This window comes from Notechis scutatus, chromosome 4, assembly GCF_049901735.1.
Source record: "Notechis scutatus isolate UNSWTSFEM ecotype Mainland chromosome 4, rNotScu1.2, whole genome shotgun sequence".
NCBI classification, from domain to species: Eukaryota; Metazoa; Chordata; class Lepidosauria; order Squamata; family Elapidae; genus Notechis; species Notechis scutatus.
The window spans coordinates 80,399,869-80,426,963 of NC_142012.1; positions in this window are offsets into that span (position 1 = coordinate 80,399,869).

Here is a 27,095-nt window from a genome sequence, read left to right on the forward strand (position 1 = left end):
ACTACGAAACTATGTGATCGGGCAAGTTTTTGGGGAGGAAAATAAGGGGGAGGGGAATTCTGCCTCTGCCTACCAGCATCCATCGGTATTCATCTGGCTAGTGTCCTGTCAGTGTGTGAGAGAGTTGAGGGCTGTTTGGAAATGGAAACAGTATTTTCTGTGTGAGCAAGAAGGAGACAGCAAGGAGCCTGGCCGTGGCTTAGCTCAACTGTTCTGTGCTGTGAAACTGAAACTGAAACTCCTCTCCTCTGCTTGTGTTTTGCATTTGGAACAGATTTTCTTTTTTTCAGGTGGGGAGGGGGAGTAGAACTCCTTAGCATCAGAGCGCGTTAATAATAATATAACAGAGGTGGTATTCAGCAGGTTCTGACCAGTTCTGGAGAACCAGTAGTGGAAATTTTGAGTAGTTCAGAGAACCGGCAAATACCACCTTTGACTGTAGATTTTACAGTATCCTTCCCCTGCCACCCCCCACCAAGCCATGCCCACAGAACCGGTAGTAAAAAAAAATTTGAATCTCACCATTATAATATAGGCAATACTAATGCTCTGGTGGTCATTTCAAAAAATCCTTTCTTAGTGAGCACCTAGAAGCCAAAAGGAACATAGGTGCCAAATTTCAAGTTCGTAGGCTTTACGGTTCTGGAGATTTTGTGATGATGCATGAGTGGTATGATAGATAGATAGATAGATAGATAGATAGATAGATAGATAGATAGATAGATAGATAGATAGATAGATAGATGATAGGTAGGTAGGTAGGTAGATAGATAGATGATAGGTAGGTAGTAGATAGATAGATAGATAGATAGATAGATAGATAGATAGATAGATAGATGATAGGTAGGTAGGTAGATAGATAGATAGATAGATAGATAGATAGATAGATAGATAGATAGGTAGGTAGTGCATAAGGATCTAGGACTATAGAAACAAAACAATAGGATAGGAAGTCATAAGAACCTTGGGAGGGGGGAAAACTATAGATTTTTGTACAACTTTTGGTCAAACTCTCCAAACAAAGCCTGCTTAAAAAGTCAATATAGGTGAAGAGAGAAAGGTTTGCTTGTTTTTTGTTTTGCTTTGACATTGAAATCCTTCTTGTGTAGGTAATGGGTCTGGTTTCTTGAAAAAAATAATAAATTTTAGTATTCTTATGGGTTTCTTGATGTGTTGTCTGCTTTGAAAGTAATGTTTGACAGCTGTCTTTGATATCGTCTCTCTCTTTGTTCCCCTGTCTGCATCTTCATGAGACTTGTTCTTTCCATGAGAATTTTGCAAGACTGACAGATAACTGTTTTCTGATCCTGCTCGCTTTTCTTCAGAGACAACACATTTGCTTTCAAGAGTCAGATCTCAGATCTGCAGTGAGGACTGTAATTCACCCACATTCCTGCCAAAAGAACCTAGGCAGCCTCAGGCAATGCTCTGTGCCAAACTTCAGAGGGTAAAGCAGGATCAGGTCTTGATCGTTGAGACTAGACCTGATTTTTCTGTCACTAGAAACGTCAGCGCGCCAGGACTTCTCTTGGATGCCAAATCTCAGCCAGAAATTTAGTAAGGAAAGATTCCTCAGGTTTAGAGATGAAAGGGTAATTTCCTTTGGATGAAAAGATAAGGACACAGAGGTGAGTCCAGAAACAAAACTTTTGAACAGGGTCCTTGCACTGATGTTGCGTTGTTAAAATTGATTATATCTTCGCCATGTACATTTGGAAGAGGATGATGAATTGCTCTGCAATATCTTCAACATTGTCATGATATAAAAATATGTTGAGACTCCAGAAAGAGTGCAGAAAAGAGCAACAAAGTTAATTAGGGGACCAGAGGCTAAAACATATAAAGAACGGTTGCTGGAATTGGGTATGTCTAGTCTAATGAAAAGAAGGACTAGGAGTGATATGATAGCAGTCTTCCAATATCTCAGGGGTTGCCACAAAGAAGAGGAAGTCAAGTTATTCTCCAAAACACCTGAAAGGCAGGACAAGAAACAATGGATGGAAACTGATCAAGGAGAGAAGCAACCTAGAACTAAGAAGAAATTTCCTCACAGTTAGAACAATTAACCAGTGGAACAACTTGCTTCCAGAAGTTGTAAATGTTCTATCATTGGAGGTTTTTAAAAAGAGATTGGACAACTATTTGTCTGAAGTGGTGTAGGGCAGCGGTGTCAAACTCGTGGCATCACATTGTCGTCACATGATGTATTGTGACTCCCCCGCCTCGCTAAAATGGGGGTGGATATGGCCAGCGCATAACACATCCATCCAACTCTATTATTCTGTTACTTATTCTGTTAATTTATACTTTTAGAGGGATTTGGCTTGAGTGATATGAGCAAACTATCATAAAGGTTGAGAAACCAATAATTGGCAGGAATATTCCTTGGATCGACTAGAATTTTTATTTCTGTAGTGAGTTAGATAGCTGTCTTTGGAGATAAAATACATTCCTTCAAAAATGAATATGGTCTACTCTAAATCCAATGCTCAGGCTAAATTGCTCATCAAGCCAAAGTGAACTCTGAGATTTTAGTTGGTTAGACTTAAGTGTTTTGGTTTTTTATCCAAACCAAGGGCATTTGTTATCCAAAACATTTTATTTTCAAGGACTGCTAATATGCTGGTTTTATTCTCAGAAAAGGTATTGCATTCGTTCTTTTCAAAATAAACAATATTTTATAAAAATAAAAAAAGGGTAGTAAGAGTAGTAACAGCATCAACAAAGAAAAAAGAAACAGGAGCTAAGAAGAAAGGAAAAGAAATCCCGTTTCCATTAACACTTTTCTGTCCTTGGCATCTATCCTTGATTGTATCATATCTATAGATTGATTCATGCATTTCCTTTTATACCTCAAATTCATCTCTCAGTAAGTATTGAATTATCTTAAAATTGTTCAAGTGCTTCAGTCAATGATCTGGTATTTTCTTTCAAAAGAATGGGACGATCATATTTGAAAAAAGAATGCACTTCTGGAGAAAAATGACTATAGGACAATCTTTTCTTTTTCAAATATTGTTGTATGATTACAAACAGAAATCCAAACAAGAACATCCTAAAGCTGTATTCATAGTTATTGTCCAGTGTCTCTCAACCCTGACAGCCTGAAGATGAGTGGACTTCAACTCCCAGAATTCCTCAGCCAGCAAAGCAGAATTGTGTGGAGCAAAGCTGACTGGGGAATTCTGTGAGTTGAGGTCCACACATTTTCAAGCTGCCACAGTTGAGAAACAGTGCTATAGCCTGATTAGAATAGAATAAAAGCTGGAAGGGACCTTGGAGGTCTTCTAGTCTAGCCCCTTGCTCAAGCAGGAGAACCTATACCATTTCAGACAAGTGGCTGTCTAGTCTCTTCTTAAAAACCTCCTGTGCACTCATGATTTCTGAAGGCAAGCTATTCCACTGGTGAATAAAATAGAGTAGAGTAGAGTAGAGTAGAGTAGAGTAGAATAGAATAGAATAGAATAGAATAGAATAAAATAGAATAGAATAGAATAGAATAGAATAGAATAGAATAGAATAGAATAGAATAGAATAGAATAGAATAGAATAGAATAGAATAGAATAGAATTCTTTATTGGCCAAATGTGAAGGAATTTGTCTTGGTGCATAGGGTCTCAGTGTACATAAAAGAAAAGTTACATTCGTCAAGAGTCAAGAATCATAAGGTCCAACACTTAATAATAGTCATAGGGTACAATAAGCAATCAAATCATACTAGGAAAGAGTCAATAAAAATCATTAGGATACAAGCAACAAGGTTACAGTCATACAGTCATAAGTGGGAGGAGATGGGTGAAAGGGAGGATGGGAGGATAAATAGTAATAGCATTGCAGTTTAATGCAAATTAATTGTGCTCACTGTTGGAAGTTTCTCCTTAATTCCAGGTTGCTTAGGTTCCATCTGTTGTTTCTTGTCCTATCTTCTGGTGCTTTGGAGAATAATTTGACCACCTCTTCTTTGGGGCAGCCCCTCAAATACTAGAATACTGTTATCATATCTCCCTTAGTCCTTCTTTTCTCTAGACTAGCCAAACCCAAATCCTGCAGCCGTTCTTCCTATATTTCAGTCTCCAGGTCTTTGGTCATCTTAGTTGCTCTTCTCTGAACTTTTTCCAAAGTCTCAACATCTTTTTTTGTAGTATGGTGACCAAACTTGGTTGCAGTATTCCAGGTGTGGTAAAGAATATATAAAGTCCCCAACAGACCTTCCCCCCCAAAATCCCCACCAACTCTGGGTACTTTTAAATGTGGATGAATGCCAAAATCAAAAATGTAAAATTCTTCTTAGTGCTCATTAGCTGTTGGTCTAATCCAAAAAATGTAATGACGTACAGAGTAGCAAATACAGAAACAGTTTTGCTGTGCTTATTTTTCAAATTGTTATATAACGTGTCATATGTTATTAATAGCAATTTCAATAAATGGTTAAGCTAAAGCTGAATTTAATGGGAAAATATTGGAAATATATTTATAAATCTGGAAATATATTTATATGTCTGACATAATAATAATAATAATATTCTTTCTTAATAATAAGAAAGAAAAGGAAGTTTGTAAATTACATGCATGCAAACACAGCGACCTTTCTTGAATCGCTCCCAAATATTTTCTCCATGTTTGTGCTTTTTTTTCCTAATTTAATAAAGAGTCTGAAAAATCTTCTAAAACATGTTACTAAGGTGGTAGTTGCTTTTCATAAAAAGCATGCATCCAAACCACATTTGGTATTTTGTCTGCTTGAGGCATCAAAGTACAAATTTTAAACATAAACCATGAACTTCATAAAATAAATATCCCCATTCTTTTCATTAAAAACCTGTGAAGTATGTCCCTCCCCTCAAGTCATTTTGATTTGTATGTTTGTGTGACACTGGCAAGATATCTAGGTTGTGTAACATTCTTATGTGATGTGTTGCGTGGCACTTTTGAAGAGTTATTTGAAGTGCTATTGAGTGCAAAATTAATCAATCAGTCTTTATAACTATGGACAGTTCCGTAAATCGCATTTGCAGTGGCTATTATATCTGCCACAGTAAGGTCAGTTTTGTTATTTCATATGGTTTTCGAAAAGAAATTTTGACTCCTACTCCTACTCCTCTCCCCAAAATTTCACAGAAAGTTCTCCAGCCTAATCAATCCGTGGCCCCTGCCATATACAGTTGCTTATTCCTATTGCCAATTTCACCAAACACTTTGAAATTTATATTTCAACTCCAGCTACTTTTTTTTTAATGTGTGTTTTATGGGAAAACACTAATAGGAATATTTTAGTACAAAATACATCATAAGACATTGAGGAATCGTATTTACATTCATAGTTTTGGTCATATGGAAAAAGGTGACAGCTTTATGAGTTAACACACCCGAGTATAAACTGAACTTGAGATAAACCTATTGGTTAATTGCTAGTAAATTTTAGAGGTTAGAAGACTGCTAGTAAAATCAGAGGTAGGAGAGAAAGGAAGACAGATTTAGAATAGAGTAACAACTTCTGGAGGCAAGTTGTTCCATTAATTAATTGTTCTAACTGTCAAGATATTTCCTCCTTAGTGAAAAAAAAATACTTTTTTTCACTAGAGCATCTCCCTGGTGTCAAGACTGAATCGCTTTGCTTCTTTCAAACCTTAATGCTTTTCAACTTGACAATGAACTTTGTGGAGGGAAGGGGGAAATGGGATGCTGAGAATGTGTATGTGGACCAAGAGAGCCTGTGCAACCATCAAGGTCACCACTGCAGGTGCTGGAGAAAGAGACAGACTGTTCCCATTCCAAAAGGACATCTCATGATTGGATAAAGTGATCACCCAGGAGGTGGGAAGAAGAAAAAAGTATGGTTTAACCAGGCAAGCATTTGTGCAGGGGAAACCAGAACTGGTTTTGTTTGTTCAGTACCAATATGGTGAATCCAATGAAGTTTTACTTTTGGGAATTCAACTGTCCCGAGAGTGCTTTCTTTGTTTTGGGTTTGGTAGTTGGACAGTTGAACACCTGGAATATTGCTTTAATTCAATGTTTATATAGTTGCTCTTCTAGAGAAATTCCTAATGTGCTAAGCTTCCAAGATCTTCTGAATTTGCAAGAATGTAATATGCTAATGTCACTTCCATGAGTGGCTTGTTATAATTTCAATTGGGTGGGATTGCTATTCAAACAGGGAAGAAAATGGTGTACTTCTGTTGGGAAGCTATTCATTAGTGTAACCATTAGGGGGTCTTATCATCTTACTAAGGTACATTGAACTAATAGATGGGCATGGCTAAATGGAAAGAATATGGGAAATCAATGCTCCTACCTCTGGAATTATTTTCATTTGCATTGCTGATTTCAGAGCTCAAGTTGTGTGCATGAAATTTAAGACTCAGATCAGGTTTGAAATGTTGTATATGAGTGCAAAGTCTAGGATCCCAATAGAGGGGAGGGGAGAGAGGAAGGCAAGGCAAGGTGAGGCAAGGCATGAGAAGGGAAGGGAAGGAAAGGGAAGGGAAGGAAAGAGGACAGGAGGGAAGAAAAAGGAAGGCTCTCCGAAGCCAGTAATGGGCATGTTTCCAGCCTTCCAGAGCCTCTGGGAGCCCCGTTTTTCACCCTCCCCGAGGCTCCGCATGGGCCCTGCACAGTGGTGGGATTCAGCCAGTTTGCACCAGTTCAGGAGAACCAGTTATTAACTTTCTGAGCAGTTTGTTGAACTGGTTGTTGGAAGAAATCATTAGGGCAGAGAACCTGTTGTTAAATTATTTGAATCCCACCACTGGCCCTGCACTTACCTGGGATCCAAAACAGGCCATGTGGAGACTCCTGGGAGGGGAGGGGAGGGTTGGGTGGGGCCAGCCAGTCGTTGCAACTGCCAGTTTGGTGAACCAGATGTAAAATTAACATCCGGATCACTCGAACCAGTGTGAACCAGTAGCAGCCCACCCCTGATTTGGCAGGACCCAGAAGAAGGGCGTTCTCTGTGGTGGCTCCCTCCCTCTGGAACATCATTCTTCTGGAAATTAGACTGGCTCCCATTTTGACACTATTTTGTTAAAGCACTGATGACATGGTTGTCAGGGTTCCAGCAGTTATTCCAATTAAATCATGAACCTCGAGCCACACTCCCAAAACTTGCCAGAAGGAGCCTATTAAATGGCTGATTTGTGTGTGTGTTGTTGCCGAGGGTTTTTTTATTATAATTATTTTTTACTTTTGATTCCCCCCCACACATTGTGTTTTTATTATCTGTAAGCCTCCTAGAGTCACTGTGAGCGAGGAGGTGGCAATATAAAATTTCCAAATAAAATAAATAACAATAAATAAAACCCATCCATAAGGGAAGACATTAAATTGCATTCATATGAGAGAAACACCCAAGAGGGTTATCCATAAATAAGCTTGTTTTCTCTGTACACTTTGAGTGGTTGAAATCCATAAACTGGAGAGGGTAAAAATTGTTTTCCAGTCTTCAAGATGATCAAAGTGCGGTGTGAGACTTTGAGTTCTATCAATCCGTATAATCTCACATCAGTTTTTCACGCAGGTTTTAAAATTCTCCCCACAGTTGTCAATCTAGACTTTATGTATTTGTTTATTTAAAAGCTAACCTTCTTTGTTTGAACAGGTGGTCTCACATCTTGCTCAGAAATTGTGTCTCCTCCCATATGTTTGGACTTTGACAGGTTAATGAAAAATAACTCATTTTTTCCTCTAGTTGCTATGAATACTGTTCTGTCCTAGGCCTCCCAAAAAGCACTAAGTCAATTCTGAGTCCTGGCAAAAACCTCTTTTATTACATTAATGTGAATTTATTTCATTCACAGTCAGCCAATGGCTTGGCAAACAGTCCTGCAAAGGTATACTAATTAGCTCAGACCTTTATCAATCCTGGAATGCTGCCTGCTAAAATTCCACACTCAGTGCTGACAGGGAAGACCTGGGTTATACAGACAAATCTTCACGAGGCTGGAACAAATGGATGACTAAATGAGTGAGTTGTTTCCTGCAAAAGCCCCCTCCCCTTTTGCTTCTCTTTTAATCCTGATGGGAGGGGCCATTCATGATCCACCTGTGGCCTTACTCCCACTTTGACCCTGAGTTCTTAATTGTGCCTTCCTTTTGGCAGCTCTGCACATGCACAGTCTGGGAACCGGTTCCAGAAGCTCCCCCGCCTCACTGCTGTCCAAGCCCGAAGGGAGCTGATGACTACCAGCCTATCCTGGCCCCATCTCTACCTCTGATGCAGAGCCCTCATCCAAACCTTCCTCATCCTCTAGGACTGGTCCAGGTTCCTCCCCAACCTCCTCACTACTGTCCGACTTTGCTGCCAGCTCTGCCAGATGTTGGCGGGCCACAACAAATGCATCCTAAGGAGAAACTTTGAAGCTGTTTTGGTGTTGTTCTCAGTTACAGTTTCTGCCATATAACCATACACTAATAGACCACATATTTCTAAGAAAAGGCAGGATTGCCTTGGGTAATACTCCCAATGACAACCATCATTCTTTTTCCAAAACTTCAGATCAATGCTTGTGTGAATGTGTGAAGTCTCAAGAGATTTTCAATATGATTCAGAGAATCTGCATAAAGGAAGAGTTTAAGAATCCGTACTCGAGTTAAGCTGTGACTGCACCCATTTTTTATTCCCTAGAACAGAGAGAGAGAGCACTTTCTGGATTAGAATGACAATCTAGAATTTTATGCACAAAACAATTGCAGCGTTGCCTTGAAGATGCTTTCCTTTTTATAAAATAGCTGCAATGATTTAGAATTAGAATAACAGAGTTGGAAGGTACCTTGGCATCTTCAAGTCCAACTCCCTGCTTCGGCAGCAAACCTGTTAGGAATATAAGTCACCTAACAAGTATTTGGATTGGAAATATATAAACCAGGATAGACATTTTAATACTGTCTCTTTAAGGGAATGCAAAAACTGCAATTGGGTGTGGTTCTGCAAATGGCCATAAGATGGAGCCAGAAACCTGGGTTGTTTAGTTCTGCAAATGGCCATAAGATGGAGTCTTAGTCTCAGAAGAGAGTGTGAGTGTATCTCTGTTTCCTTCTGTTGGAGAATATTGCCGTTCCTTCTAATTGACTGCTATTCCTGGATTTGATGTAACTCTGATACTGAACTGTTTTTGACACTGGACTTTGTTATTGGATTATCCCTGGATTGGAAACTGACTGATTTACTTGTGAATGATTTTGGACTGCCCATTTTGAACTTTGCTTAAACCTTTATTGAAAGTAAAACCCTACATTTACTGTACAGTGTATCTGTATGCTGTGTGTGTATTATTCAAACACTATTCTCTATACGTCTCCCTGCATGCGCTCATTCTCCTAACGGGGAATTACCTGAACAAAACCCTTAATGATTTCAGATAAGTGACTGTCTAATCTCTTCTTAAAAACTTCCAGTGTTAGAGCATTCACAACTTCTGAAGGCAAATCTTTCCACTGGTTGGTTGTTCTCGCTGTTAGGGATTTTCTCCTTAGTTCCAGGTTGCTTCTCTCCTTGATTGGTTTCCACCCATTGCTTTTTGGCTTGACTTCTGATGCTTTGGAGAATAGGTTGTTCCCCTCTTTTTTGTGGCAGCCCCTCAAATATTGGAACAATGCTATCATGTCACCCCTAATTCTTCTTTTCATTAGACTAGACTTACCCAATGATCAGAACAGCCAATAGCAATGTCCCTATTTACCCAAAGGCAAGCTGTGAAGGTTGTTCAACCAGCAAACTGTCCAACTAGCAAACTCCAAAACAAGGAAACACTCTTGGGAGAATTGAATTCCCAAAAGTAAAACAAAAAAATATTATTGGATATACCATGTTGGTACTAAAGAAACAAACCAGCTCTGGTTTCCTGTGTAAAGACTTGCCCAGTTAAACAATACTTTCTTTTTCTTCCCACCACTGGTTGATCACGTTGTCCAATTATGAGATGTTCTTTTGTTATGGAGTGAATCCATCTCTTTCTCAAGCACCTGCAGCGGTGACCTTGATGGCTTCCATGCTCTCCCGAACTCTGCATACATTCTCCACATTCCATTTCTTCTTTCCCTCCCTCCAGTTCATTGGCAAGTGGGAAAGCATGAAGGTTTGAAAGAAGCAAAGTGGTTCAACTTGACAGGTGTTCCTTGACTGTCTTTAGGTTCTCCCAAATGCTTCTTAAAATACTAACTGTTGGAGAAGGGGTGGTAGAAACTGGGGAGGGGGTGGAGTGACAAGAGGGATAAGCCTAGAATCCCTTCATAGCCACAACAGAATGAAGTCCAACTCCCTTTGAGTGCCATTGACCCTTATATAACTCCAAACAGGTGTTAACCATTAGTTGAGAAGATTTCTGTGCATAGGATCTTAGTAATAAATCAGTTTAATTGAACCTTCACATATGGATCTAGTCTTTCATGCCTGACATTAGTTTGTCTGAATCTGGTGGGCAAGGACCAAGTAAGACATTTTCCCCAGAAGGTTTAAGTCATGCCTGCCCATCATTTTTGTTCCATCAACTTTTTTTTCAACAGAAAACATGAACGTTTCTGTCCAGTGAGATTGTTGTCGATATCTTGCTCATTTTGTACATGTTTTCCTGAAAATAAGACACTGTCTTATATTTTTTTCCTACCAAAAAAGGCACCAGGTCTTATTTTGGGGGGATGTCATCCACTGACTAACCTCACTTGCATATGTCACCCCTGGCCTCCTTTTCACTGTCAGAAGCCTCCAGGAACTTATTCTGTGGCTGGCAAGGCTTTCACGAAGGCCTCTGCAAGCCGATAATTGAACTCTGGATCGATCCTGAGCTTTGTTCTCAGCTACAGAGGCCTTCAGGAAAGCCTTGTCAGCCTTACCGGCTGCAGAAGAAATGGGCCTGCAAGGCAGGTGTCAGGGTGTGTGAGACCTGGCTACAACTGTCCAAAGGTAAGTAATAGGGCAGCTCCCCCCATCCCACCCTAGCTTAATTTTTTATCTGTCCACTCTGGAGTGGGTGGGATCTTAATTATGGCTTATTTTGGGTGGGGTAGGGCTTATATTGGGCGCACATGTAAAAATCAATCTAGGACTTACTTTCAGGGTAGGCCATATTTTTGGAGAAACATGTTAGGTGTATATATTTAATAACCCTTGTGCAATTTAATTGCCTCTGCAGGCCAGATGAGAAGAAACTTCTTGTTCTAATGGCCAAAGTGTCTTCAGAAAACTCTAGAAAGGTAATTTTTTCCCCACTAACACTCTTCAAGGGTTAATAGATGAGATTTTTTGACTGTCAAATACATATATACATCCTCTCACCCACATTCACACATGCATATTTATTTCATCTGCATTATGGATCAGATTAATCAACTCACCATATTGCCCATAATTTTTATGGCTTCCTTCTTCTCCTGTTGCCTTCTCTTGGTAGATATAATGCATGTTGCCAGCTGGTTTTCGATTGTAAAGAAAGTTTTATTTACTTACTTAACCAAAGTTACAGCTATCAAAAGCCTGAATCTTGGAATAAACTCAACCGAAAAAGCTGTATGATGAATCCTGATTGAAGAGAGAGGGGAATGAGCCCTTAAAAAAAAAAAAAGAATGGAAGTGATGCCAATGAAGTGTAAAACCAAAAGTTAAATGAAGTTTTTTTTTAAAAAAAAAAATCTGCAGCGGTATGTTCTTGCTTGTACATATTCTGGCCTTTACAATATCTTGTATGAATGTCTATGGAAATTCTCAGTCATCCACATCATGGTTGTCCCAAATGTGTTTTTTCAAAAGACAATTGGACTTTCTGTGTTTTCCTTGAAGATGTTTTGCTTCTCATCCAAGAAACTTCTTCAGTGTGTGTGTGTGTGTGTGTGTGTGTGTGTGTGTTATTATCTACTGATAAGAGAGATTCTCAGTCATCCAGGTTGTCCCAAAGATGCTTTTTTTCCAGAGGCAACTGGACTTTCTGGTTTTCCTTTGAAGACGTTTTGCTTCTCATCCAAGAAACTTCTTCAGTGAACTAAAGAAGCTTGTTGGACGAGAAGCAAAACATCTTCAAGGAAAAACAAAATCCAGTTGTACATTATAGCAGGGGTCCCCAACCACCAGTCCCCGGACCGGTACCGGTCCGTGGATCATTTTTTACTGGGCCGCAAAGCTTGGGCGCCGCCATCTTGTTTCGACGGCGCTTCCGGGTTTTCGGTTCCTTCCGGGTTTTCGGTTGGAAAGCGGCGTTTGGGTGCTCACGCCTTAGTTTCGTTGAAGGGGGGGGCGGCTTCGAACGAAGAGCCGTCCTGATGGCAGTGGAGTCTCGCGTTACTCAGGTACCAGTCCGTGGAAGAATAAATAATTGTGAAACCGGTCCCTGGTTCAAAAAAGGTTGGGGGCCACTGCGTTATAGTGCCTATAATTATCTTGGGTGGTGCATATACTGAGTTTGAAAATAAATCAGAAATGTCAGTTTACCCCACTGACAGAGAGGAATGGATAATCTGAAATGCCACCTGTGCTGAGTAGCTTCCATCAGTTGCATATATAAGCAAATGCTAGTTTTTAGCTTCAAAGTTATTTGTCAATTAAGAGTTCCTCCGTTACAAGCCCATCTTCCATGCGAAATCTTGAACATGACTTCATCCAAATTGCAATTTATGGAGAGACTAGATAACTCTCTCCCAGGAAGGCATTCTGCTCTGTAGGACTTACTTTGCCTTAAAACAATCCTTTGAGAGAGAGGTTAATTTAGATTCCTTCCTATTAGCCTTCATTAGAAGGCCAACGTTCTTAGAAGGCTATTAAAATAAATAAATTTAGATTATGTGTGTCAACATCTTCTTTAAACAACTAGATTTATTTCTATCATAATAAATCTGTTGGATGCTTAGGACCACAAAAGGCTCTGAAAGGAACGGTAGAAAAAAATCGAGATGGCAGTCACAATTATGTGATTGGACTTTTTTTTTTACATAGATTGTAAAAAGGGCAGAGTTTCAATCTCATGGTTTTGACTGCCATTTTGGCTTTTTTTTTTTTCTTTAACCAAATGTCTCTTATCCAGATGTCTCCGTTTTGTATCGATACGCCTCTTTTACAAATCTGCATTTTTGCACAAGATGGAGGATAATGCTGATTCCATTAGATTGTCCAAAATGATGTCCTTTTCACAGTAAGATAGCATTTGACATAAAAATGCCAGACTTTAGAACAAGGATTTGAGGCAGGGGAGCATAGAATATTCCCTTGTATAGCTCAAAAGATATGAAAGAACACACTGCCCCATTTTTCTCCAAAGATGGAACTGATCAGTTAGATATTTGTGATGAGGCTTTGATGCCAGATGTTGAAGTGTCTCCTCCAGGTGTTTTTCCATCAGGCAGTGTAGAAGGTCAGCCTTTGCTTGCCTCCAGCAGTATCAAAAGAAATTTCGGAAGCTGTGTTCATCATATTCAGTGGTAGTTTCACCCCACTCTAGTAGAGCATGTAGGCCAAGGACCATATGTAAGTCAACTTTTGGCCGTAAAAGTTTCCGCCCCATGATATATGGGTCAAAGTGCACCCAGGGCCCCATCTGGCTACCTATTCAAATTCCTGTGGCATTTCTGTTCCTCTGAAGTAAATTGAGGAGGGCATCTGCTTGAATAAGAGAGACAAAAAAAATTTTCACAGAGTATTCCTAACAGACTTAAAGAACTAAGCTGTGATCAAGTTGGTTTTTGAGGTAAAGAGTTGCCTTCTTTAACAAGGCTTGCTGTATCAGGCAGATGTTTCTTTGACTTCAGTTTCCAAGCAGTACCAAATTGACCAAAAGGGCTGAAAAACATATCCCTCCATCATCCCCATGACCACCCAAAGTTTATGAACATCTGGAACAATTGATGTGATAGAAAAGTAGGTGTTCTCTAATTGTTATTCAGTGGTCTGGTCTGCTTCAAATTATTATGAAATTTATATGAAAATATACTCCTTCATGAAAATTGGTTCCTGTTTTAGAAATGAGAAAATGTTCATCTTATCATTTCTTTAACAATGATCCCAAGGGATTTAAATTTACTTCATGATTGGTCAGTAAAGGAGACCTTACAAAACATGATTTGATCAGATATTTCTCATTTTTTCACTTCCAGGTTGGAAGAAGTAGCATTCCATCTTTTAAATACATGGATATTGTGCTTGAAAATAATGAAGTTGATAGAAGTCTCTTTCTAAGAATATCAGAAGAGATTTCTTGGATCAGACCAAGGTTCTGCAGTCCAATGTTTTGTTTCTCATAAAGGCCAACTAGATGTCTCTGAGATGTTTGCAAAGTAGAGATAAAGACATACCCTTCTCCCATTATTGTTCTTTTTTGAGGCTCGTTAGCCCCAACATGGAGGCAACATGAGCCTTCAAGACTAATAATCATTAATATATCATAAATTTATTCAATACTCTTTCAAAATTATCCAAACTAGTAGCCATCACTACATCCCATGGAAATGAATTCCACAAATTCATTCTGAAAAGAGTTTCCTTTCGCCAGATCAAAATCTCCTTCTAATCATCTTCATTGGATAAACCCTGATCTAGTGTTACCTAGTTGAAGAAAAAAACATTTCCCTGTCCACTTTCTTGATGGCATGGTTAATTTAATTACTAAGTCTGCATTACTATTACTATTAAACTTCTCATCACTCCTTATCACTCATCTTCTCCCACTTGTGACTGTATGACTAACTTTGTTGCTTGTATCCTTACAATTTATATTGACTGTTTCCTAGTAGGATTTGATTACTTATTGTACCCTATGACTATTATTAAGTGTTATACCTTATGATTCTTAACTCTTGACACATGTATCTTTTCTTTTATGTACACTGAGAGCATTTGCACCAAGCCAAATTCCTTCTGTGTCCAATCACACTTGGCCGATAAAGAATTCATTCATTAATTCATTCATTCATTACATCTATCATGTCCCACTGCAGTTTCTTTGTTCTAAACTGAAGATCTCCAAAGAGTCATTCCCCCTTTTAATTCGTCTATTCTATCTTTTTTCTCCTAAATGTATCAGCCAGAATTGTACACTGTATTTCAAATGTGGGCATACATTGTATTTGTATCATGGAATCACAATAATATTGGTTTTGTTTTTATCCCTCTCTTTTCCTAGCATGGAATGTATTGGGTGAAAGATAGGCTGATATATGAATGATTTACCAATTAATGTTCTCACTGACAGGACGTTTCTGTTCAGTTCTAGGTTGGATATTTCTTTAATCATCTTCTAATTGTTACTTCTTGTCTTGTCTTGCCCTCAGGTGCTTTGGAGAATGAGTTGACCCTTTCTTCTCTGTGACAGCCCCTCAAGTACTAGAAGACAGCTATCATGTCTCCCCTGGTTCTTCTCTTTGTTAGACTAATATCAGAATCAGAATAGAGGTAGAAGGGACCTTAGAGGTCTTCTAGTCCACTACTCTGCTGAAGCAGGAGAATTTACACTATTTCAGACAAGCGGCTGTCCAGGCTCTTCTTAAAAACCTCCAGGGATGGAGCACTCAAGCATTTGGAGAGAAGCTGTTCCACTGGTTGATTGTTCTCACTGTCAGGAAATTTCTCCTTAATTTCAGGTTGCATCTCTCCTTGATCAGTTTCCATCCATGACTTCTTGCCCTGCCTTCAGGTGTTTTGGAGAATATCTTGACTCCCTCTTCTTTGTGGCAGCCCCTCAAATACTGGAAGACTGCTACCATGTCCCCTCTAGTCCTTCTTTTCTCTAGACTGGCCAAACCCAAACCCTGCAACCATTCTCCATATGTTTTAGTCTCCAGGCCATTAATCATCTTAGTTGTTCTTCTCTGCACTTTTTCCAAAGTCTCAATATCTTTTTTGTAATGTGGTGACCAAAACTGGATGCAGTATCTAGTTCTCTCAATCATTCATCATACAAAAAATTTTTTTTTTCTCCTTTCAATGTTTATGTTTGAGATGGGGTTACCAACCTTTTTCAAAACCAATATTTGCTGTTTGATTATTACGCTACCAGGATAAAACAAGAGGGCATAAATGGTGCCCATCTTTTTATTTTTCACATTCCCTGATCTTTTTAGTTTGGTGTGTTGTATGGTTTCCCAGTTGGCATGTTGGCCACAAACTTATTTCCCAAACCTCCAGATTAAAACTCTTGCAACTTAACTTCCATTTCATTTTATAGCTTTCCTTCGCCCCCTTTCTAGCTTTGGAGATAGCCTTGAGTAGACCAGTTATTTGAGCTGGAAAAGGGACTCATAACACTGAATAAATACATTCATAAAGAAATGTGATTAAGCTCCCCAGTGTGAAGCTTACACATTTCAGAGTCATAAATTTTCTCATAATATTGCTTCTGAAGCTCATAATGCATTAAGCATGTTCCTGGTGACAATGAGACGCTTTGCTGATATCACTGGAATCTACGCCTTCCAAATGGCATCAAGGCAATTTTTTTAAATATTTTACACTGCTCATCCCTTGGTATTTATTTTGGGCCTGCTTCGCTTTGCCTTTTGCAGTGATATAAAAGAAGGGAAGCTAACACAGCCAATTACAAGCGGATGACAAGAATATGCGTTCTTTAAAATTAACTCCAATCCCACCCTCTATTTCTTGTTGCTTTCTCTGTGTCTAACAAATGAACTTCTGAAATAAAATACAATTCTTATTTGTCCTAGTGATATCCAGATATTTTTACCTTTCCCCCCCTCAAACTTGAAACCTGTTTTGTTTCTCAGTTCTGTTTGGTCATCTTTTTCTCAACATCATTTTCTAGTTGTTGAGCTTAAAACCTGTTAAGCCTTTTCACCTGGAGAGACTGTCTTGGGATTCTATACCATAAAAGGCATGTACAAAAAGGAGAAGGCCAAAGAATGCAAGGCAGACTGAGAAGAAGATGGAGAGACAACATAAAAGAGACACCACAACAGCATCCAGTAGCAATGGTTGAAGTCAACAGAAGTGCAAGGACCAGAACATTGGATCTCCCTCAACACCCAAGGAGGAGGAGGAGAGAGGGGAGGAGGAGGAGGAAAATGAAAAGGAGGAAGAGTAGGAGTTGAAATTTCTTTTAGAAAGGCATATGAAATAACCAAACTGACCTGATTGTGTGGCACACATAAATAAAATTAAACAAACAAATGGAAACCCTGTATGGACTTTTGGTGTGAAAGGAAAAGAAATGAGCTTAAGATTTGTGGTTTTGATAATTAGATAGGACAGATCATAGAAGAATAAGAGTTATAACTGCTTAAAAAAGCAGATTAGAAGACGCTTATTTTTATTCTTCTTCTACTTTTCTTGTACTTTTAGCTTTTACTTCAGTTTCTTTTTTTATTTCCTTCTTATTTTGTATTGGTTTGTGTTACCTTTTTTATCTTCCCGGTTAAGTTCAGTCTGTATGCATTTGATTCTTCCTTATTACGTCTCGCTTGTATTCATATTGCTCTTCCTTTTTTAAAACTTTTAATAATGCCCCACAGGCTGCTGTGGTGTTCACCCCTTCTGCTTTTCATCGCGAGGAGGGCTGATCCAATCCTGAGACCATTTGGCCGTTCAGATTTTTGAAAGCCAACAGCTAACCGGAGATCAGAATTTATCACCTGTATCAGAAACGGTAGTAAAATGGGAGCCCATCAGCCAATTTATCTACTAACTAGCTTGATACCTATGCTTCGCTATGAAACTATGTGGTCGGGCTTAATTTGGGGGGAGGAAAATAAGGGGGAGGAATTCTGCCTCTGCCTAACAGCATTCATTGGCATTCATCTGGCTAGCTTCTTGTCAGTGTGTGAGAGAGTTGAGGACTGTTTGGAAAATGAAACAATATTTGCTGTGTGAACAAGAAGGAGACAGCAAGGAGCCTGGGCGTGTCTTAGTTCAACTGTTCTGTATGAAAGCTGGTTGCTGCTATGAAACTGAAACTGAAACTCCTCTGCTTGTGTTTTGCATTTGGAACAGATTTCTTTTCAGGTGGGGAGGGGAAGTAGAACTCCTTAGCATCAGAGCATGTTAATAATAATAATATTGGAAATACTAATGCTCTGATGGTCATTTCGAAAAATCCTTTCTTAGCAAGCACCTAGAAATCAAGAGGAACATATATGCCAAATTTCAAAATTTGTAGGCTTTACAGTTCTGGAGATTTTGTGATGATGCGTGAGTGTTATTTTGCTTTTATATATATATATAAGAAGATGGAGATGCAGAGCAGCTCATAGACCAGTTGCAGCTAAGGTAAGAATTTAGGAGAATTACATGATTTTTTTTTTTAAAAAAAACATTTTTATTAAGTTATGAAGTATTATAAAATTCAAAATCAAATAAGAGGACACTGAAGGGGAAGGGGGGAAAAGAAAGAAAAATGAGGAAAGATAGGGAAAGAAAAAGAAACATTGACTGACGACTTTCTCTGTTACAGTAGAATAAACATTAACAGCAAATCACAACTTTTTGTTTTACCTACTAGTAATGAATCATTTCTATAAAGGTCTATCAATCTAATCTGTAAAACCCAAAATCAAAGTTTCATTCATTTCCACATCAAGCACAAAGTTCAGAAGCGGTTTCTGTTAAGTTTGGAGAATAAGGAGACCAGACATCTGACCAGTGACTTCAACTCTTTAATAATAACAGGAATCAGAATGGAACAGAGCAATGCTATGGGCAGCAGTAACCCTTTTATAGGGTTAGCTGCTGCCTTATTAACCAATGAAAATGCGCAACAGGTTCCAACTACTGACCAATAAGGACAGTCCCAAAAGTGACCAATCAGGGACCGGTTCTGGCCCAATCCCAAGTTGTTGTATAAGGACCAATCAAGTGTGCAGGTTTTCAACCCCTAATTTGCATTTAGGTTATTCACTATTATTGATTCACAACACCCCTCCCCCTTGGGTTCCGTTTGAGGGGAACTGTGATAAAATCCTCAAGATAGGCAGGCCGTTTGGTCTGCCTGGATGATTTCGAGGCTCCACGGGTTTTGTCCAACGTCCGGTTCGGTGGAGCGTTTGGATGACCATTGTTAAGTTCTAGTTCGCTGCACGGCGATTCCGTGCTGCATTCACTGTGGATGTCTCTGCTGCTGCGTGTTTCTTCGGGGTTTTGCAGTTCGTTTTCCCCTGTATTAAAGTTCCCTGAAGACATCAACTCCCTCCCGCTTCACGTTCCGGTGCTTCGCTGGGCTGTAGGGCTCCCGTTGACCCGCTATTAGTTGTATCAAAGTCAATTCCCTCGATACTCCCTACCCCTTGAGTTGTTGAACCAGGGAAGTCATAGCTGCTGGGTGATAATCTCGATCGGAGTTGGTCTATGTGGCGTTTCCACACCCTCCCATCGTCTGTTAGCAGGCGGTAAGATCTAGGCCCGGTGAGGTGGGTAACGGTTGCGGGTATCCATAACAGGTCGCCGGAAAAGTTTTTGGCAAAGATTAAATCGCCTACCTTAAATTCCCGGCATTTGCTGCTGGAGCCGACAGGTTTTTCTGGTGCGAAGCGGGTGAAGCCGGTCAAGGTGCGATCGTATTTTCCGCCCCATAAGAAGTTCAGCGGGTGTTTTGTTGGTCACGCTGTGGGGCGTGATGTGCTGCAATAAGAGGATTCGATTGATTTTCTCGTCGATGTTGCCAAATTCCATTTTATGCAGGGTCTTTTTCACAAATTGTACCATGCGTTCTGCACGTCCATTCACCGCAGGGTGCACGGGCGAGGTCAGCGCATGGCGGATGCCCCGATCAGCCAGATATTGTTCAAAGGGCAATGCAGTGAACTGCGGGCCGTTGTCCGAGACCAACACGTCCGGAAACCCGTGTGTGGCAAATAGTCTGTTTAATTTATTAATAACTGAGTCGGTTGTAGTTGTGTGCATTCGATGGATCTCGAGCCAGTTGGAATAGGCGTCGACAGTAATCAGGAAAGTGTGACCTTTGGCAGGCCCCGCAAAGTCAATATGAATACGGGACCATGGTCCCCTCGGTGTTTCCCATTCGGTTGGGCTTGCTTTCGGTGGGGCGTTGCTGACGTCCTGGCAACGTTGGCACATAGCGACCCAGGCCTCGATTCTTTTGTCGATTCCCGGCCACCAAGCGTAGCTGCGTGCGAGTGATTTCATCCGCACAATGCCCGGATGTCCCTCATGCAATACCGCCAGCACGGTCTGTTGCAATTTGGCAGGGATTACGACTCGATCGCCCCACAAGATACAGCCTTTTTGGGAAAACAGCTCGGTTTGGCGGGCTTTGAAGGGCGCCCATTCAGGTGCAATTTGGTCCGTCGGCCACCCCCGTTCAACCCAGCGTAGTATGTGTTGCAGAACTGGGTCACGTTTCGTTTCAAAGGCAATGTCTCTAGCCGTCAAGGGTGGTGCCTGTAGAGTTTCAATCTGTAGTGTTGAGAGGGTTGGGGCTGGATCCACAACAGCGTCTGGGAGCGGTGTTCTGCTCAATGCATCGGCGTGGAGAATCGATTTCCCCGGGCGGTGCTGCAAAGTGTAGTTGTAGGCCGCCAGGAATTCAGACCAACGAGTCATTCTGGGGGACAATATATACGGGGTTGGTTTATTACCCGCAATGATCCCCAGTAGCGGTTTATGATCAGTGATTATTGTAAATGTACGGCCATAAACATATTCGTGAAATCTTTTAACTGCAGCAACAATAGCTAAAGCTTCTTTGTCCAGCTGACTATAATTTCGTTCAGCTTTAGCTAAGGTTCGCGAAAAAAACGTGATGGGGGCTTCTGCTCCGTTTGGTAACACATGGGCCAGAATTGCCCCAACCCCAAAAGGTGATGCATCACACGTGATAGTGAGCGGCAGAGTCTTGTTGTACTGCATAAGTACTGAATCAGAAGTTAGCAATTTCTTTACTTGTTGGAAAGCATGTTGTTCCCGTTGTCCCCAAACCCACGTTGCTTTTTTGTCTAATAGTCTATGCAATGGTTCAGCTACTGTTCCTTTGTGGGGTAAAAACACATTATAGAAATTGATAAGTCCAAGGAACGCCTGTAGGTCTGCCTTGTTCCTAGGAGTGGGTGCCTTTTTAATTGCTCGTAATTTGTCTTCGGTGGGATGAATTCCTTGGCTGTCCAGGAGGTATCCCAAAATTCTACTTTTCGGTACATAAGTGGCATTTATCTTTTTTTTACTCTGAGGCCTGCATTTTGGAATCTTCGTAAAACCTCTCTGAGTCGTTTTTCTAAGATGTCTTTGTTAGGTGCGGCGATGAGTACATCGTCGAAATATGGGACAACACCTTTTATCCCTTGTAACAACCTTTCCATTAAGCTCTGGAAGATTCCAGGGGCGACGCTTACTCCGAATTGGAGCCGGTTGCATTTAAATGCGCCCCTATGTGTTACGATCGTTTGTGCCTCGGCTGTGGTTGGGTCTACAGGCAATTGTTGATACGCCTGGGCTAAATCTAGTTTGGTGAAAACTTTCCCGCCGCCCAGAGAATGGAGTAAGTGTTGCACTACCGGTACTGGATAAGCACTTTGCTGCAGTGCGTGGTTTAATGTGGCCCGGTAGTCTCCGCAAATTCTTAGGGACCCATCAGGCTTGATAGGCGTTACTATTGAGGTTTCCCAACGGGCGTGGTCGGTGGGTTCCAGTACGCCCTGCGCTATCAGCTTATCGAGTTGTTCGTCGATTTTAGGCTTTAAGGCGAACGGCACCCGACGCGGCTTAAGGCGGATGGGTGCTATTTCAGGGTTCAAGTTAAACGAGATTGGGGTCCCCTTATACTTGCCTAGTCCGTTCGCGAAACGTCTTGGAATTCTTGCACGAGTGCTTCCTCCCAATCGACGCTTTCGGCCTTGTGGACTCCGGCTACAGTGATTCCGAGCGGCCTGAACCATTGCAGGCCTAGAAGACTAGGCCTGTCTCGATCCACGACAGTCAGTGGTAGTGCGACGGTGCGGTCCTTGAATGAGACCTGGAATCTGCGGGACCCGACGACGGGAATTCGGTTGCCCTGATAGTCTTTGAGTATAACCCTCTGAGGGTTAAGGTCTTGGCGGCGAATCGTTGGAAGGAGCTGTTGGAGCGTTTTCCACAACACCATAGAGAGGGAAGATCCCGAGTCTACCTCCATCACGCAAGGTTTGTTTTCGATGGCGACCTTTACTTGGATTTTCCCGGCGTCAAGGGATGTAGCGTGGCCTATGGTGATTGTTTGGTGGGTCTCTTCCCGCCTGGTTTCCTCACGCCTGGTGGAAGTGGTGGACGGCTTGTTTCTGTAGGAGTGGTTCACTTTTTCTCGGTGTGTGCCGAAGAATCCGGAAGACTGGAATTCGGCCTGTCGGGGTTTGGAGTTCTGTTTGCTTCTGCAAACCTTTGCGATGTGACCGCGTCTCCCGCAATGGCGGCAAAGTGCGTCAAGGAATTTGCAGCCGGATCGTGGGTGATTCGCTCCACAGCTGGCACACGGTCGAAATGAGTGTTGTGAGGACTGCTCTCTCTCCGTTCGAAGTCGGTTGACCTCTTCCTCATCGCTGTCGGACGGGGACTCTAGGTCTTCGTGGTGAGTTGATACCGGGTGTCTCTCTGAGCGGCGAGGTATCAGTGGCGAGTTTACGTAGCGGTGCGTTGGTGCGGCGCATTTGTGCTGCTGACTTCTTTGTCGCCTCTGCTGCTGAGGCTTCTTTAAGGGCATCGGTGAGGCTGATGTCCCCCTTAGCCATAATTTTGCTCTGGATAGCGCCGTCTTCTAGGCCCAGAACCGGGCGGTCCCGGAGGGCTTCTTCCAAGTCGGCGAACCCGCAGAGGCCTCCTAGGTTCCGGAGGTCCGCGATGTAATTGGCAAGGCTTTCGCCCTTCCGTTGATCCCTCTGGTAATATTCGTGTCTTCTTACTAGGGTTGGTACGGAGGCGCGTAGTGAGCCCGTAGTAACGGCTCGAGGACGTCCCAGTCCATTTCTTTTACCTCTGCTGGCTTGGCAAGCGACTTTGCCATTTTAAACACGGTTGGCCCACAATGCGTTAGAAAGATAGCTCTTTTTGCCGGTTGTTGCATCTTTCAAATTGTTAGTTTCCAGAAACATCTGGAACCGATCCATGTAGGCCTCCCAATCTTCGGTCTCTGGATTGAATGGAGCGGGTGGTATGGCACCGCTGGCCATGTCGCCGTTGATGGTGCGTGTTTGACCACGTGCTCTGTAGGTTGCTCTGTAGGTTTAGTCAGCTCTTCGGTCTCCGCATCCCATCCTCGTCGCCAGTGTTAAGTTTGGAGAATAAGGAGACCAGACATCTGACCAGTGACTTCAACTCTTTAATAATAACAGGAATCAGAATGGAACAGAGCAATGCTATGGGCAGCAGTAACCCTTTTATAGGGTTAGCTGCTGCCTTATTAACCAATGAAAATGCGCAACAGGTTCCAACTACTGACCAATAAGGACAGTCCCAAAAGTAACCAATCAGGGACCGGTTCTGGCCCAATCACAAGTTGTTGTATAAGGACCAATCAAGTGTGCAGGTTTTCAACCCCTAATTTGCATTTAGGTTATTCACTATTATTGATTCACAACAGTTTCCATGTGGAAACAAAAGTACTCATATTCTTTTCTTTAAGCAAAGTAGTCAATTTTGCCATTTCAGCCAACTCTGAGGAGAATTAAACTGCTAATTAAGTATTAGGAATTAAGGAGAAACTTCCTAACATTGAGAACAATTAACCAGTAGAACAGCTTGCCTTGAGAAATTATAGGCACTTCATCACTGGAGGTTTTTCAGAAGAGACTGGACAGCCATTTGTCTGGAATAGTAGAGGGTCTCTTGATTGAAGGGGGTTGGACTAGAAGACTTCGGAGGTCCCTTCCAGCTCTATTCTGATCATGTTTGCCGGGGTTCCAAACTCCCCAGTGCCAAGGTAAATGGCCAGGTCATCTTTCAGAAAGCTTTGCCTTCTACTACTCTGTTGTCCTCCCTCCTATTGCTGGTTTTTCAGGAGTTGAGAACAACATCCACCTAACTTGAAGGATGCTCTGAACAGTCAAACCAACGTTTTCTCCCAGGCAACTTTACAGCTGCAAAAAAATTGTTCCTTCTATTTTAACAGCTTTCTTGATTTATTTTTCCTCAGGGGCCAGAGGAGGAGGAGGAGGAGAAGAAGAAGAAAGAGAAGGATAGGAGGGAGGGAGCCATTTTTTCCACCCTTGTCAGTATCTAACTTTCTGGAAATATGATAGCTCTGGCGCCGAGTCAATTTCCCAAAATCTGGCATTGGCTGGACTTTCAGCCCCTGGTATGAATTAGCTGGAAGAAAATAGGTTTGCGTGAGGTTGCTACATGTTGCTTCGATGCTTCGCACCACAAAGGTAGGCTATCTCGCTGAAGCAAAGAAACCTATGTTAATGCTCTGGGGTGGTTTTCTCCAGAAGTTGCAAGTGGAGGGGTTTGCACATCCACTGTGCGTGTCAGGGGATTTGAAGCAAACTGGAGTGACGCCAGAGGTGGTATTCAGCAGGTTCTGACCAGTTCTGGAGAACTGGTAGCGGAAATTTTGAGTAGTTTGGAATACCACCTCTGACTGGCCCCACCAACCCCATCTATTCTCTGCCTCCCATTGAATCCCAGCTGATTGGCTGGGTCTTCTTTGGTTGCCCTGCACAGGAGAACAGGGCTGGAAAGCAGGTTAGTGGGGTGGGGAGGGAATGGGGATTTAGCAGTATCCTTCCCCTGCCACGCCAACCAAGCCACGCCCACAGAACTGGTAGTAAAAAATTTTTGAATCCCACCACTGAGTGATGCCACACACAATTTCTTGGCTTCACTTTTAGAAAAATAGGACACTAAGAGCAGCATTGTAAAGGTAATTTGTACAACTGTACAGCTAACGTCAACAAGTATAAAAGATATTGTTTGATTGGCCCCCTTCTGATTTTGAATTTTGACATATTTTTCTTTCCTCCCAGAGGAAATAAATAGATTGTTCCTAGTTTTTACACAGTGCTTGCAACAGGTGTAAACCATGCTTCTTTCTCTCTTTATCCCCACCTTTTTTCAAGAAACGTCACAAGATTGGGTGTGAGAGTGTGGTGGAAAGCCTGCTCACTTCCTTTTTTAAAAATCTCTGTTGCATACCTGATACAGATAAAAATGGGCAGATTTTTAATCAACAAAAATGGCTGCCATTTTACCCTTTTCCACCACAACCTGTGGAACCACTGCTAAGATCGGTTGGAGAGGAGGAAAAGTGCATCTTTTTACTATTTAAGGAGATGTGTGTGCAAGCTACAATGCTCTTCCTCTTATTTCCAGAAAAATCTAAATTGGAGGATACTTGGAAAAGAGCCAGTTTGGTCAAGTGGTGAAGGCACCAGGTTAGAAAGCAAGAGTTCAAGTCCCATCTGAGCCATGAAAGCCAGGTTGGTGACTCTGGACCAGCTGGGTAATTTTGGGCCAATCACCAGAAGATGGTGAGTTCTAGTCACGCCTGAGCCATGAAAGCCAGCTGGGTGACTTTGGACCAATCACCAGGAGACTGGGTTCTAATTTTGAGCCATGAAAGCCCAATCTACCTTACCATGAAAGAGCTGGGAGCCAATCACCAGAGACTCTAGTCCTGCCTTAGCCATGAAAACCAGCTGGGTAATTTTGGGCCAATCACCAGAAGATGGTGAGTTCTAGTCCCACTGTAGCCATGAAAGCCAGTTAGGTGAGTCCCGTTAGGGCCAGTCCCTCTCTTTCTCAGCCCAACCCACCTACAAGGTTGTTGTTGTGGGGAAAGTAAGAGGAGGAAGGTGTATCAGATATATTCACCATTTTGAGTTATTTGTAAAAATAATAAAGGCAGAATACAAACAAATAAATAAAAATAATCAGAGGATACTTTCACCACAAATCAGTGCAGTAACTCAATCACCGCACAATAGGTGGTTTTATAACTTAAATCTCTGGATTTTTTTTTTAACCCCGACAGTGATTATACCTAATTCTCCCTTATTGATTTTCAATGCTGAGTTAACCCAGCTTAGCTCGAACCCTCCATCTTCATGGATCACTAAATGTTCCCTTACCTTTCCTTCATCTCTAAACAGTTTTCGGTGCCTTACATGATGTTCCCAAATGATGCTCAACTTCAACTTGTTTGAGGGATCCTCCCTAATTCAATTCTCATTTTTGAAGGGGCAACATGATGTCCTGAAACCATTGAACTTCAAAAGACGGGGATATTCCACAGGAAAAGATGGTGGATACCAGTTAGGTATTGTGGTGAAGTTTGGATCTTCTTCTGTTCCCCACCCCAAGAAGCTGTAAGAAGCAACACCAAATACTTCCATATTTTTTTAAAGGTCTGCTTCTACAGGTGATATAGACCTTGTGTCTATAATAGGATGCACCTGCCTCAAAATGTCCTTCCCAACCAAAGGACAGTTGACGTGATTCTCCTGTTTCCCTATTTGGCTCTGCTTGTCATCAGAAGATCAAAGCTTGCTCTTTAGCGGCTTCTATATTTATAACTGCAGCTACCACTGATTCTAAAAAGAGAGCCAATGAGAACAATAATGGCAACATCGGAGTCAGTCCAGAAAATAGACAAGAGCAGTATCTAAATGGAGTAACCAGAGACATAAGAGCAGTGTCTAAATGGAGGAACCAGCTCTTCTGTGAAAACTAGTCCGATAAAGGAGAATATTTGCAGCTCAGGGTCGAAATGAAATGAGGGTGCTTGGTGCTTTCTTGAGCCCAGTTGTGTTCTTGCAGGCATTTCATCAGTGCACTGATGTTGTTATCTGGTTTGGGTAGTGAAATGTCTGTAAGAAAACAACCAAGTTGAGAAAACTCTGAGGACTCCACAGCTTTCCTCCTTCTCCTTCCTCCTCCTCTTCCTCTCCACATCATATGCTTCCTTCTAGCACTGATGTTGTTACTAGTTTGGGTCATGAAACATCTTCAAGAAAACAACCAAGTTTAGAGAGCACCAAGGACCTCAAAGTCATTGTCCTCCTCTTCCTCCTCCTCCTCCTCCTCCTCCTCCTCCTCCTCCGCCTCCGCCTCCGCCTCCGCCTCCGCCTCCGCCTCCGCCTCCGCCTCCGCCTCCCCACACTTCCCTTCTAGCACTGATGTTGTTACCTAATTTGGGTAGTGAAATGTCTGCAAGAAAACAACAAAGCTCAGAGACCACCAAGAACCCTTCAAACTA